The sequence below is a fragment of the Copadichromis virginalis genome, linkage group LG15, assembly GCF_057382275.1.
Source record: "Copadichromis virginalis isolate Kocher_CV1m ecotype Utaka linkage group LG15, C_Virginalis_male_GT1.1, whole genome shotgun sequence".
Classification (NCBI taxonomy): domain Eukaryota; kingdom Metazoa; phylum Chordata; class Actinopteri; order Cichliformes; family Cichlidae; genus Copadichromis; species Copadichromis virginalis.
In genome coordinates, this window is record NC_140632.1 from 28877483 (window position 1) to 28892540 (window position 15058).

At 40.1% G+C, this 15058-nt stretch overlaps 1 long non-coding RNA gene across 1 annotated transcript; it reads right to left on the reverse strand.

The window, feature by feature from the left end:
* Positions 1-2213: 2213 nt before the first annotated feature.
* Positions 2214-4239, reverse strand: LOC146692674 (uncharacterized). Its single transcript, XR_014915022.1, has 3 exons — positions 3155-4239; positions 2571-2796; positions 2214-2235 (listed from the first exon to the last, which is right to left on the reverse strand). It is a non-coding gene; the product is annotated as an uncharacterized LOC146692674 (long non-coding RNA).
* Between the last annotated feature and the right edge of the window lie 10819 nt (positions 4240-15058).

Below are 15058 nucleotides of genomic sequence, written 5' to 3' on the forward strand. Positions count from 1 at the left end.
ATTTCATTATATTCATGTTGTGCTTTACTTGTAATAAGAAATCAGTGGCTAATTACCCGGCCTAGCTTTCACAGATTTCAGTCTTTCAAAAAAGACCACAAAATGGCTTAATGGCCCAAATTCACTAAAACAGAAAACCAAACCAAAGACTTTTCACCGGTACCCCTCCCACAAACAATAAAAAAATAACTTAAATACAAAGTAAATTCTGTTACTGAAATTTAAAATGTGGTTTTACACCAAAAATAAAATTCAATTTACAACAAATAAAACTTACCAAGAATTGCACAAGGGCAGGGTTTTTCAAAAATAATCTCTTGTGATGTTTGTTATAGTGGTCTAAAATAATGTCCTCGAATCCTCAGAATGTTAAAATCCAAAGCTCTCCTCTTCTCGTTTGCTAAAAGCAAAGTGGCTTACAAACCAGTGGCACAGGTATTTATTGAAATCATGAGGGACATTCAAAAAACTTCAAATGATCTTTTGTCTCAGTCTAACCTTTTCAACAGTGTCACTTGCCCCCCCCCCCCCTTGCTTGCCCTTCACACATGAAAACAAAAGACAGCCATTGATAGTCTCTGCCACCAACTGTCTCACCACACCTAATTCTGAATTAACAATTACCCAAAGTGACCTAAAACATGCCACTTTTGGGTCACTTTAGGTCACAGTCCCAGTGGGTGACAGCATATAAAAGTAAGAAAGCTTAGCAAGTACCTGATGCTGTCAAATCATAAGAAATTAGCAGAAATATCGTAAAACCAAAACAGTCAAATGAAAAAGCAGCATAAGCCAAAGTTCCTTCAGAAGTACAGTATCAGAGAATGGTGAAAGACTGTTGGAATAATTGGCAGTGGATTTTATCGTGTGGTCTCTGTGTTTTTCTGTCAGTTAATCAGGCTGAATCTGCCAAACTGCGAGATCATTGAAAGGCCCACAACGAATAGACACAACGAAGGTTAAATCAATTTGGTAGCAAAAGACTGTTATTTAGCATCTTCATTGATGTCAATGACAAACAAAGAAGAATAGTTCATTCTGGTGAAAAACCAGCACGAGTTATCTACACAAATCTTCCATAGCTCTAAGGATTAACGGCAAGTCTTGTTCCTTACTGTTCATATTGAGCTTCTGTTTAATACATTGGCAGTGCAATAGCATAGTGTTTAGGTTTATATCAACAAAATACAGGAATCTTAATAGAACAACTAGAGAATGAGAAGAATACATAAATATGAAAAAATATATTTCAGCTTCTCCTCTCTGTTGTGTTGCAACATAGCCATTCGACATGGAAAATGAAGTAGCTTTCAAGAAAGAGAAAGCTTGAAAAACTTACAAACACTGACAATCAACTAGTGTACAGCTTTCAAGTGTAATTTATACATTTTAATAGTAATGTCTTTAAAACTATCAGTGACATTGAAAGGAGTTATTAGTTATTATCAAAACATCAAATTGTTCATAAAACATAAGTTCGCTTTTTTTTATTTTAAAGCCAAAATGACACCAGTGACACCACTAGTGTTTTATAAATCTTGATTCATAAACAATTATGTTAGAAACTTATTTCCTATTCACAATACTTGTTATTATTAAACATTTAATGTGAAAAAGTTTCATCCTCCTCTTAGTCTTCATACATCTCTTTTTTTAAACTTGTAGAGTTGTAGAATTTAAACTAATAACACATATACCATAAGGATGAATAAACAGTCAAAGAAAACCAAAATTTAAAACAGGAACATTTATTATAAAATATTTACACATCTGTCACAACTCTTTGTCTGTCTGACTGGAGTCCTCTGTCACATATGTACAAAACAAACCAAAACAATATTTTTCACAGTTGAGTATTCACAGTATTTATAAAGCAATTGTAAAAAAATTGAGTAGTTAAAATCTTCATTCAGCAGTACACTAATTTCCATAGCTGTTGTCACCTTGGTTTCACAGCCTTACAACTTATTCATTTCAACAGTGTGACCTCAAGTTTCCCCCCCCCCCCCCCCCCCCGCTTCCCCTTCACACATGAAAACAAAAGACAGGCATTGATAGTCTCTACCACTAACTGTCTCACCACACCTATTTCTGAATTAAAAATTACCCAAAGTGACCTAAAACATGCCACTTTGGGTCAAATGTGAAAAAATATATTAATCTAAGAAAACTTAGCATTATTATAAAACATCTGTCACAAGTCTTCGTCTGTCTGAGTGGTGGCCTCTGTCACATCTGAACAAAACAAAAACAAATAATATTTTTTGACAGTTAGTATTTATAAACAACTTTAACAAATATACATGGGTAAAACAGACATTTGCATATATCTAATCCTTATAAAATCACAAATGAAGAAAACAAAACATGATACTAATCATGGATTTAATATTTTCTCCAAATGATTTATCATAAACTAAAATAAATAATTCGCATTCATGTTTATTTGTATGTAGACAGTCGTTCAATAGTAATTCATAGAGTATTTTTTCTAAGTCCCATTTCTTAAAATAAGACACTGAAGCCAACATTCACTGTTTATACCATCCAAACAATACATTAAGACTTACCATCACGTGCGAATGTAATCGAAGCTTGCAATGCATCCAGCTCCTGGGCAGTGTTATTCAGCATTTCTTTTTCAGCATCCAGCTGTTCTTTTAAAACAGAAATCTTTCTTTCGGCTGCACGCCTGAGCCGCACCTGCCGAACCAAGAGGTCCATTGCCTTGGCATGAAGTTGCAAGCACCTTGTATATAGATCCTCTCTGCTGACCCCTGGGTCCAAGCAGGCATACTGAAATTACAAAATATTTTGGATCATAACAAAATTAGAAAACAGTTATTCGCTTCAATCTATGCTGCCGCTACAATGTAATGTTTGTAGTGCCAGATCACAACAACAGCTGTATAAAAGTCTCAACTTAACCTTGTGCCATCCTTTAAAAAACTTACGTTGATCACCCTGGGGACCCAAAAAGGCCCCAGTATGGCACAAGGGTTAACAGTGACTTATATGAAAGAGCAAACAAACAAACAAACAAACACAAGAAACACTAAACACAGCATCCTGCCCAGCTCTGTAACAGGTAATGTAGCGTAAAAACAAATTTTTCTACACTATAAATAAAATTTAAGAAATATTTGTTACTTACAGTTGATAGTTGAAATTCTTGACGCAATGATTCAACTTCAGGATCATTAATCCCAGCAAACTTCGTTGGGGAAGCATATGCCATTCTCTATTTATGATAAAGTATGAGGTTAATTAGTTACATTTTACACAACATTCAAACAATATACAAACATGAGAGCATCAAAGAGACTTTACTTACACATAAACATGTAGTTAGTTCACAATAATGATCAGTAATGCAATTACATTCATTCAAAAAACACAAAACATATATATAAATGGTAAATGGCCTGTATTTCTATATCGCTTTACTAGTCCCTAAGGACCCCAAAGCGCTTTACACATCCAGAATGAAGGTGTAAATTAGTCAATGTATGACATTAAGATAATGCTCACCAACTCTTGCTGTCTGCTGCTCAAATTTGCTTAAAGAAAAGGATTGAACGCACAACAAATCACAGCTATGTGAAAAATTACAATTATCCTCTTACGCTCTATAGCCACCAGTACTGTGGCTCAAGAGTTATGCAAAAACCTCCATGCAAATATCACGTAGTATCCACAGAAGCCTTATAATTTTAGCTAAATGGTCATATAAACCATTTCTAAAACTACCAAAGACAGCAGAAACAAGCATGATTGAAATAGCAGTTACTAAACTGCTTAAAATCTGCTAAACACACATAAACCAGCCAAAAATGTTCCACACTTCATGTATTTCATTATATTCATGTTGTGCTTTACTTGTAATAAGAAATCAGTGGCTAATTACCCGGCCTAGCTTTCACAGATTTCAGTCTTTCAAAAAAGACCACAAAATGGCTTAATGGCCCAAATTCACTAAAACAGAAAACCAAACCAAAGACTTTTCACCGGTACCCCTCCCACAAACAATAAAAAAATAACTTAAATACAAAGTAAATTCTGTTACTGAAATTTAAAATGTGGTTTTACACCAAAAATAAAATTCAATTTACAACAAATAAAACTTACCAAGAATTGCACAAGGGCAGGGTTTTTCAAAAATAATCTCTTGTGATGTTTGTTATAGTGGTCTAAAATAATGTCCTCGAATCCTCAGAATGTTAAAATCCAAAGCTCTCCTCTTCTCGTTTGCTAAAAGCAAAGTGGCTTAAAAACCAGTGGCACAGGTATTTATTGAAATCATGAGGGACATTCAAAAAACTTCAAATGATCTTTTGTCTCAGTCTAACCTTTTCAACAGTGTCACTTGCCCCCCCCCCCCTTGCTTGCCCTTCACACATGAAAACAAAAGACAGCCATTGATAGTCTCTGCCACCAACTGTCTCACCACACCTAATTCTGAATTAACAATTACCCAAAGTGACCTAAAACATGCCACTTTTGGGTCACTTTAGGTCACAGTCCCAGTGGGTGACAGCATATAAAAGTAAGAAAGCTTAGCAAGTACCTGATGCTGTCAAATCATAAGAAATTAGCAGAAATATCGTAAAACCAAAACAGTCAAATGAAAAAGCAGCATAAGCCAAAGTTCCTTCAGAAGTACAGTATCAGAGAATGGTGAAAGACTGTTGGAATAATTGGCAGTGGATTTTATCGTGTGGTCTCTGTGTTTTTCTGTCAGTTAATCAGGCTGAATCTGCCAAACTGCGAGATCATTGAAAGGCCCACAACGAATAGACACAACGAAGGTTAAATCAATTTGGTAGCAAAAGACTGTTATTTAGCATCTTCATTGATGTCAATGACAAACAAAGAAGAATAGTTCATTCTGGTGAAAAACCAGCACGAGTTATCTACACAAATCTTCCATAGCTCTAAGGATTAACGGCAAGTCTTGTTCCTTACTGTTCATATTGAGCTTCTGTTTAATACATTGGCAGTGCAATAGCATAGTGTTTAGGTTTATATCAACAAAATACAGGAATCTTAATAGAACAACTAGAGAATGAGAAGAATACATAAATATGAAAAAATATATTTCAGCTTCTCCTCTCTGTTGTGTTGCAACATAGCCATTCGACATGGAAAATGAAGTAGCTTTCAAGAAAGAGAAAGCTTGAAAAACTTACAAACACTGACAATCAACTAGTGTACAGCTTTCAAGTGTAATTTATACATTTTAATAGTAATGTCTTTAAAACTATCAGTGACATTGAAAGGAGTTATTAGTTATTATCAAAACATCAAATTGTTCATAAAACATAAGTTCGCTTTTTTTTATTTTAAAGCCAAAATGACACCAGTGACACCACTAGTGTTTTATAAATCTTGATTCATAAACAATTATGTTAGAAACTTATTTCCTATTCACAATACTTGTTATTATTAAACATTTAATGTGAAAAAGTTTCATCCTCCTCTTAGTCTTCATACATCTCCTTTTTTAAACTTGTAGAGTTGTAGAATTTAAACTAATAACACATATACCATAAGGATGAATAAACAGTCAAAGAAAACCAAAATTTAAAACAGGAACATTTAGTATAAAATATTTACACATCTCTCACAACTCTTTGTCTGTCTGACTGGAGTCCTCTGTCACATATGTACAAAACAGTCTAACCTTTTCAACAGTGTCACTTGCCCCCCCCCCCCCCCCCGTTCAGGGAAACGGGGTTGTCATGGTGGCACGTGGAGTTTCAATCACTCGCCAAAAAGCAGTAATCTGCTGTCACTCAAAATCAAAATGTCCAATATGTCCCAAAGGTCGCAGGCGTGATGAGACTCGAGCTCGGAAATGTTTGTTATGCCATTTGTCAGTAATGGTTAGAGCGCCACCTAGTGGAACGACTATAATCATGATTGAATGAGATGAAATGTTAGTTGGTGGTTAAATGCATGAATTCCATCAATGTGACATGAGATCGGAGGTGCTGGTTGTAGGTGTTGGGCGTAGCTCGACGCGATGGGGTGCGAGGGCCCTCATAACGCTGCTTGCAGCTTTAATTATTATTATTATTATTATTATTATTCACCCCAAACAAGGGCCTTTTTGAGGGCCTAAACATGCTCAAAAACTCATGAAATTTTGCACACATGCCAGGTCTGGTGAAAAATTTTGTATTTTAATGGTTTTACTTATGAGCACTGGGAAATGGCTCTAGAGCGCCACCTATGCCTTGTTAAATGCAGCCCTACGACCACATGGTTTGAGCTACATGTATGAAATTTGGCACACATGTGTATCATTCCAAGACGAACAAAAAAGTCTATGGGCCCATTGACGCAAACCCAACAGGAAGTCCGCCATTTGGAAGAGAAGGTGACATTTTGGCTCTAATTTTGCCATTTCCATGCCTCGAACTTTAACGAACTCCTCCTTGGGATTTGGTCCTATATACTTCAAATTTGGACAGTGTCAACTACACCCTTGTGCCATGTTAAATTGCGGAGCTTTTGAGTTTTCACAATACTATGAGGCCGTGGCGCCATGGCGAATTTCGATGACTCGCCATGAAAATCTTATTGCCTCTCATTTTGTCATACATTTTCTGACCTTGACCAAAGTGAACACATATGATAAGGCTCCACCCCTGAACATATTTCAACTGCCATATTTGACACCAGGGACAGCGCCACCTAGTGGGAACAGGAAATGTCATGTTTTACACTTTGGGGTACAGTATAGTGATGGGTGACACCTGCAGCCTCAAATTTCTCCAGGAAAGCCTTAAGGAGTTGGTCTTGGGTTACAGTGAAAACTGTGAGTTTTCGCAAAAGGGTGTGACCCCAGCAGCATGGCGAACTTTGATGTCACGCCATGAAGAAACAAATTAGTATAACTCAATGAAATCCAGTCTGTTCAGTACCAGACTTTACAGGCATGATGTCAGACCCGCCCTGAACAGATTGATGTGCCCATTGTCGGGAATACGTACAGCGCCATCTAGTGGCAACAGGAAATGTCATGGCTTTAATTTTGTTGTACTGATTTTCACAGGTTCATCGTGGCCACCTCAAAAGCGGTGAATATCAACATCAGTCCCTCGTGATGCTTCAGTGCAAAAATTGTGACTTTAAACTGAACGGCGCACCCTGGTGGCAACGCGGTCCACCATGAAAGATGAAGTGGCTTTTGAGGGGCTTGGATAGTATATAGAGGCTTTAAATTTAGCACACCCCTCCAAATTGATGAAGGCTTTGTTGTCATGTGATCATTTTTATTGAACAGCGCGAAATGGCTCCACAGCGCCCCCTACAAAATTTCAAAACCACAGCCCCAGCTCTGTGTTTTATGTATGAGTCTGAAACCTGGTAAGCTTATAGGAGATATCAAGATGTACAAAAAAGTCTCTTGGAGCAATATCCAAAATCCAACAGGAAGTCAGCCATTTTAAAATTAATGTGCAATTTTGGCAACATTTTCCCCTCTTTCCAGGCACCGTTCTTTGACGAACTCCTCCAAGGGATTTCATCATATTGAACCAATCTCCAGTGTGTGGAATCTAAAGACCTTTGTGATGTTAAATTGCGAAGCTTTTTACGTTCAGTGAAACGGGGTGGTTATGGTGGCACTTAGAGTTTGAATCACTCGCCAAAAAGCAGTAATCTGCTGTCACTCAAAAACACAATGTCCAATCTCTCCCAAAGCTCATAGGCGTGATGAGACTCGAGCTCGGAAATGTTTGTTATGCCATTTGTGCATAAGGGTTAGAGCGCCACCTAGTGGAACGACTAACAAATCATGAATGAATGAGTTGAAATGTTAGCTGGTGGTTAAATGCATGAATTCCATCAATGTGACATCAGATCGGAGGTGCTGGTTTTAGGTGTTGGGCGTGGCTCGACGCGCCGGGGGTGCGAGGGCCCTCATAACGCTGCTTGCAGCTTTAATTAGGGCCCGAGCACTGAGAGTGCGAAGGCCCTATTGTATCTGCTCCGTTTCTTATTATTATTATTATTATTATTATTATTATTATTCAGGCAAAACAAGGGCCTTTTTGAGGGCCTAAACATGCTCAAAAACTCATGAAATTTTGCACACATGCCAGGTCTGGTGAAAAATTTTGTATTTTAATGGTTTTACATATGAGCACTGGGAAATGGCTCTACAGCGCCACCTATGCCTTGTTAAATGCAGCCCTACGACCACATCGTTTGAGCTACATGTATGAAATTTGGCACACATGTGTATCATGCCAAGACGAACAAAAAAGTCTGTGGGCCCATTGATGCAAACCCAACAGGAAGTCCGCCATTTGGAAGAGAAGGTGACATTTTGGCTCTAATTTTGCCATTTCCATGCCTCGAACTTTTGCGAACTCCTCCTTGGGGTTTCATTTCATAACCTTCAAATTTGGACAGTGTCAACTACACCCTTGTGCCATGTTAAATTGCGGAGCTTTTGAGTTTTCACAATACTATGAGGCCGTGGCGCCATGGCGAATTTCGATGACTCGCCATGAAAATCTTATTGGCTCTCATTTTGTCATACATTTTCTGACCTTGACCAAAGTGAACACATATGATAAGGCTCCACCCCTGAACATATTTCAACTGCCATATTTGACACCAGGGACAGCGCCACCTAGTGGGAACAGGAAATGTCATGTTTTACACTTTGGGGTACAGTATTGTGATGGGTGACATCTGCAGCCTCAAATTTCTCCAGGAAAGCCTTAAGGAGTTGGTCTTGGGTTACAGTGAAAACTGTGACTTTTCGCAAAAGGGTGTGACCCCAGCAGCATGGCGAACTTTGATGTCACGCCATGAAGAAACAAATTAGTATAACTCAATGAAATCCAGTCTGTTCAGTACCAGACTTTACAGGCATGATGTCAGACCCGCCCTGAACAGATTGATATGCCCATTGTCGGAAATACGGACAGCGCCACCTAGTGGCAACAGGAAATGTCATGGCTTTAACTTTGTTGTACTGATTTTCACAGGTTGATCGTGGCCACCTCAAAAGCGGTGAATATCACCATCAGTCCCTCGTGATGCTTCAGTGCAAAAATTGTGACTTTAAACTGAACGGCGCACCCTGGTGGCAACGCGGTTCATCATGAAAGATGAAGTGGCTTTTGAGGGGCTTGGAAAGTTTATAGAGGCTTGAAATTTGGCACACACCTCCAAATGGATGAAGGCATTGTTGTTATGTAACCATTTTCCTTGAATAGCGCAAAATGGCTCCACAGCGCCCCCTACAATATTTCAAAACATCAGCCCCTGCTCTGTGTTTCATCTATGAGTCTGACACTTGGTAAGCTTGTGTAAGATATCAAGATGTACAAAAAAGTCTCTTGGAGCAATATCCCAAATCCAACAGGAAGTCAGCCATTTTAAAATTAATGTGTAATTTTGATGACATTTTCCCCCCTTTTCAGGCCTCATACTTTGACGAACTCCTCCAAGGGATTTCATCATATTGAAGCATTCTTCAGTGTGTAGAATCTAAAGACCTTTGTGATGTTAAATTGCGAAGCTTTTTCCGTTCAGGGAAACGGGGTGGTCATGGCGGCACGTAGAGTTTCAATCACTCGCAAAAAGCAGTAATCTGCTGTCACTAAAAAACACAATGTCCAATCTCTCCCAAAGGTCGCAGGTGTGATGAGACTCGAGCTTGGAAATGTTTGTTATGCTATTTGTCAATAATGGTTAGAGCGCCACCTAGTGCCATGACTATAATCCTGGTTGAATAAGATGAAATGTTAGCTGGTGATTAAAAGCATGAAATCCATCAATGTGACATCACATCGGACGTGCCGGTTTGAGGTGTTGGCAGTGGCTCGACGTGCCGGGGGTGCGAGGGCCCTCATAACGCTGCTTGCAGCTTTAATTATTATTATTATTATTATTATTATTATTATTATTATTCCGGCAAATGAATTGGCCTTTTGAGGGCCTAAACATGCTCGAAAACTCATGAAAATTTGCACACGCGTCAGGTCTGGTGAAAATTTACGTATTTTAATGTTCTCAGACATGGCCAGGGAAAATTAGCTCAGTAGCGCCACCTAGAAAAATGAAAAATGCGAGCCCCCGGTATGGGTATGACCTACATATTTGAAAGTCGGTACACCTATATAACGTTGAGAGTCGAACAAAAAAGTCTATTATGGCAATGTCCTAAACCCAACAGGAAGTCCGCCATTTTGGATTGAAGGTGACATTTTGGGTCTGATTTTACCGTTTCCATGCCTTGTACTTTAACGAACTCCTCCTTGGGATTTGGTCCTATAAACTTCAAATTTGGACAGTGTCAACTACACCCTTGTGCCATGTTAAATTGCGGAGCTTTTGAGTTTTCACAATACTATGAGGCCGTGGCGCCATGGCGAATTTTGATGACTCGCCATGAAAATCTTATTGCCTCTCATTCTGTCATACATGTTCCGATCTGGACCAAAGAGCACACATATGATAAGGCTCCACCCCTGAACATATTTCAACTGCCATATTTGACATCAAGGACAGCGCCACCTAGTGGGAACAGGAAATGTCATGTTTTACACTTTGGGGTACAGTATAGTGATGGGTGACATCTGCAGCCTCAAATTTCTCCAGGAAAGCCTTAAGGAGTTGGTCTTGGGTTACAGTGAAAACTGTGACTTTTCGCAAAAGGGTGTGACCCCAGCGGCGTGGCGAACTTTGATGTCACGCCATGAAGAAACAAATTAGTATAACTCAATGAAATCCAGTCTGATCAGTACCAGACTTTACAGGCATGATGTCAGACCCGCCCTGAACAGATTGATGTGCCCATTGTCGGAAATACGGACAGCGCCACCTAGTGGCAACAGGAAATGTCATGGCTTTAATTTTGTTGTACTGATTTTCACAGGTTCATCTTGGCCACCTCAAAAGCGGTGAATATCACCATCAGTCCCTCGTGATGCTTCAGTGCAAAAATTGTGACTTTAAACTGAACGGCGCACCCTGGTGGCAACGCTGTTCAACATGAAAGATGAAGTGGCTTTTGAGGGTCTTGGCAAGTTTATAGAGGCTTGAAATTTGGCACACACCTCCAAATGGATGAAGGCTTTGTTGGCATGTGATCATTTTCATTGAATAGCGCGAAATTGCTCCACAGCGCCCCCTACAAAATTTCAAAACCACAGCCCCTGCTCTCTGTTCTATGTATGATTCTGAAACCTGGTAAGCTTATAGGAGATATCAAGATGTACAAAAAAGTCTCTTGGTGCAATATCCCAAATCCAACAGGAAGTCAGCCATTTTAAAATTAATGTGTAATTTTGGCAACGTTTTCCCTCTTTCCAGGCACCGTTCTTTGACGAACTCCTCCAAGGGATTTCATCATATTGAACCAATCTCCAGTGTGTGGAATCTAAAGACCTTTGTGATGTTAAATTGCGAAGCTTTTTACGTTCAGTGAAACGGGGTGGTTATGGTGGCACTTAGAGTTTGAATCACTCGCCAAAAAGCAGTAATCTGCTGTCACTCAAAAACACAATGTCCAATCTCTCCCAAACGTCTCAGGTGTGATGAGACTCGAGCTCGGAAGTGTTTGTTATGCCATTTGTACATAATGGTTAGAGCGCCACCTAGTGGAACGACTAACTAATCATGAATGAATGAGTTGAAATGTTAGCTGGTGGTTAAATGCATGAATTCCATCAATGTGACATCAGATCGGAGGTGCTGGTTTTAGGTGTTGGGCGTGGCTCGACGCGCCGGGGGTGCGAGGGCCCTCATAACGCTGCTTGCAGCTTTAATTATTATTATTATTATTATTTCGGCAAATGAATTGGCCGTTTGAGGGCCTAAACATGCTCGAAAACTCATGAAATTTTGCACACGCGTCAGGTCTGGTGAAAATTTACGTATTTTAATATTCTCAGACATGGCCTGGGAAAATTAGCTCAGTAGCGCCACCTAGAAAAATGAAAAACGCGAGCCCCCGGTATGGGTATGACCTACATGTTTGAAAGTCGGTACACCTATATAACGTTCAGAGTCGAACAAAAAAGTCTATTATGGCAATGTCCTAAACCCAACAGGAAGTCCGCCATTTTGGATTGAAGGTGACATTTTGGCTCTGATTTTACCGTTTCCATGCCTTGTACTTTAACGAACTCCTCCTTGGGATTTGGTCCTATATACTTCAAATTTGGACAGTGTCAACTACACCCTTGTGCCATGTTAAATTGCGGAGCTTTTGAGTTTTCACAATACTATGAGGCCGTGGCGCCATGGCGAATTTCGATGACTCGCCATGAAAATCTTATTGCCTCTCATTTTGTCATACATTTTCTGACCTTGACCAAAGTGAACACATATGATAAGGCTCCACCCCTGAACATATTTCAACTGCCATATTTGACATCAAGGACAGCGCCACCTAGTGGGAACAGGAAATGTCATGTTTTACACTTTGGGGTACAGTATTGTGATGGGTGACATCTGCAGCCTCAAATTTCTCCAGGAAAGCCTTAAGGAGTTGGTCTTGGGTTACAGTGAAAACTGTGACTTTTCGTGAAAGGGTGTGACCCCAGCAGCATGGCGAACTTTGATGTCACGCCATGAAGAAACAAATTAGTATAACTCAATGAAATCCAGTCTGATTAGTACCAGACTTTACAGGCATGATGTCACACCCGCCCTGAACAGATTGATGTGCCCATTGTCAGGAATATGAAGAGCGCCACCTAGTGGGAAGAGGAAATGTCATGTCTTACACTTTGTTGTACTGATTTTCACAGGTTCATAGTGGCCACCTCAAAAGCGGTGAATATCACCATCAGTCCTTGATGATGCTTTAGTGCAAAAATTGTGACTTTAAACTGAACGGCGCACCCTGGTGGCAACGCTGTTCACCATGAAAAATGAAGTGGCTTTTGAGGGGCTTGGAAAGTTTATAGAGGCTTGAAATTTGGCGCACTCCTCCATTGTGCTTAAGGCTTTGTTGTTATGTGATCATTTTCATTGAATAGCGCAAAATGGCTCCACAGCGCCCCCTACAAAATTTCAAAACATCAGCCCCAGCTCTGTGTTTTATGTATGAGTCTGAAACCTGGTAAGCTTATAGGAGATATCAAGATGTACAAAAAAGTCTCTTGGAGCAATATCCCAAATCTAACAGGAAGTCAGCCATTTTAAAATTAATGTGTAATTTTTGTGACATTTTCCCCTCTTTCCAGGCACCGTTCTTTGACGAACTCCTCCAAGGGATTTCATCAGATTGAACCAATCTCCAGTGTGTGGAATCTAAAGACCTTTGTGATGTTAAATTGCGAAGGTTTTTACGTTCAGGAAAACGGGGTGGTCATGGCGGCATGTGGAGTTTCAGTCACTCGCCAAAAAGCAGTAATCTGCTGTCACTCAAAATCAAAATGTCCAATATGTCCCAAAGGTCGCAGGCGTGATGAGACTCGAGCTCGGAAATGTTTGTTATGCCATTTGTCAGTAGTGGTTAGAGCGCCACCTAGTGGGACGACTATAATCATGATTGAATGAGATGAAATGTTAGCTGGTGGTTGAATGCATGAATTTCATCAATGTGACATCAGATCGGAGGTGCTGGTTGTAGGTGTTGGGCGTAGCTCGACGCGATGGGGTGCGAGGGCCCTCATAACGCTGCTTGCAGCTTTAATTAGGGCCCGAGCACCGAGAGTGCGAAGGCCCTATTGTATCTGCTCCGTTTCTTATTATTATTAGGGCCCGAGCACCGAGAGTGCGAAGGCCCTATTGTATCTGCTCCGTTTCTTATTATTATTATTATTATTATTATTATTATTATTATTCACCCCAAACAAGGGCCTTTTTGAGGGCCTAAACATGCTCAAAAACTCATGAAATTTTGCACACATGCCAGGTCTGGTGAAAAATTTTGTATTTTAATGGTTTTACATATGAGCACTGGGAAATGGCTCTACAGCGCCACCTATGCCTTGTTAAATGCAGCCCTACGACCACATCGTTTGAGCTACACGTATGAAATTTGGCACACATGTGTATCATGCCAAGACGAACAAAAAAGTCTGTGGGCCCATTGACGCAAACCCAACAGGAAGTCCGCCATTTGGAAGAGAATGTGACATTTTGGCTCTAATTTTGCCATTTCCATGCCTCGAACTTTTGCGAACTCCTCCTTGGGGTTTCATTTCATAACCTTCAAATTTGGACATGGTCAACTACACCCTTGTGCCATGTTAAATTGCGGAGCTTTTGAGTTTTCACAATACTATGAGGCCGTGGCGCCATGGCGAATTTCGATGACTCGCCATGAAAATCTTATTGCCTCTCATTCTGTCATACATTTTCCGATCTGGTCCAAAGAGCACACATATGATAAGGCTCCACCCCTGAACATATTTCAACTGCCATATTTGACATCAAGGACAGCGCCACCTAGTGGGAACAGGAAATGTCATGTTTTACACTTTGGGGTACAGTATAGTGATGGGTGACATCTGCAGCCTCAAATTTCTCCAGGAAAGCCTTAAGGAGTTGGTCTTGGGTTACAGTGAAAACTGTGACTTTTCGCAAAAGGGTGTGACCCCAGCGGCATGGCGAACTTTGATGTCACGCCATGAAGAAACAAATTAGTATAACTCAATGAAATCCAGTCTGATCAGTACCAGACTTTACAGGCATGATGTCAGACCCGCCCTGAACAGATTGATGTGCCCATTGTCGGAAATACGGACAGCGCCACCTAGTGGCAACAGGAAATGTCATGGCTTTAATTTTGTTGTACTGATTTTCACAGGTTCATCGTGGCCACCTCAAAAGCGGTGAATATCACCATCAGTCCCTCGTGATGCTTCAGTGCAAAAATTGTGACTTTAAACTGAACGGCGCACCCTGGTGGCAATGCTGTTCACGATGAAAGATGAAGTGGCTTTTGAGGGGCTTGGAAAGTTTATAGAGGCTTGAAATTTGGCACACACCTCCAATGTGACGAAGTCTTTGTTGTTATGTGATCATTTTCATTGAATATCCCAAAATGGCTCCACAGCGCCCCCTACAAAATTTC